A 589-nucleotide genomic window follows, 5' to 3' on the forward strand; every position below is an offset into this window, starting at 1 on the left:
CAGGTTGCACGTAAAATACACCATTTTGAGCGTGGCTGTTGCCAGTACCGTGTGACTGGCATTCGTGCCGGTGGCACGTAAAAACACCCACTACACTCTCGGAGTGGTTGGCGTTAGGAAGGGCATCCAGCTGTAGAAACTCTGCCAGATCAGATTGGAGCCTGGTGTAGCCATCTGGTTTCACCAGTCCTCAGTCAAATCGTCCAACCCATGCTAGCATGGAAAGCGGACGTTAAATGATGATGATGATTATTATTATTGTTGTTGTTGTTGTTCGTTGCCAGTACCGCCTGACTGGCCTTCGTAGGATTTTCGAGCGAGATTGTTGCCAGTGCCCCTGGACTGGCTCTTGTGTGGGTGGCACATAAAAGACACCATTTTGAGCATGGCCGTTGCCAGTACCGCCTGACTGGCCTTCATGCGGGTGACACGTAAAAGCACCCACTACACTCTCTGAGTGGTTGGCGTTAGGAAGGGCATCCAGCTGCAGAAACTCTGCCAAATCAGATTGGAGCCTGGTGTTGCCATCCTGTTTCACCAGTCCTCAGTCAAATCGTCCAACCCATGCTAGCATGGAAAGTGGACGTTA

Source organism: Octopus bimaculoides, chromosome 27 (assembly GCF_001194135.2).
Source record: "Octopus bimaculoides isolate UCB-OBI-ISO-001 chromosome 27, ASM119413v2, whole genome shotgun sequence".
NCBI lineage: Eukaryota > Metazoa > Mollusca > Cephalopoda > Octopoda > Octopodidae > Octopus > Octopus bimaculoides.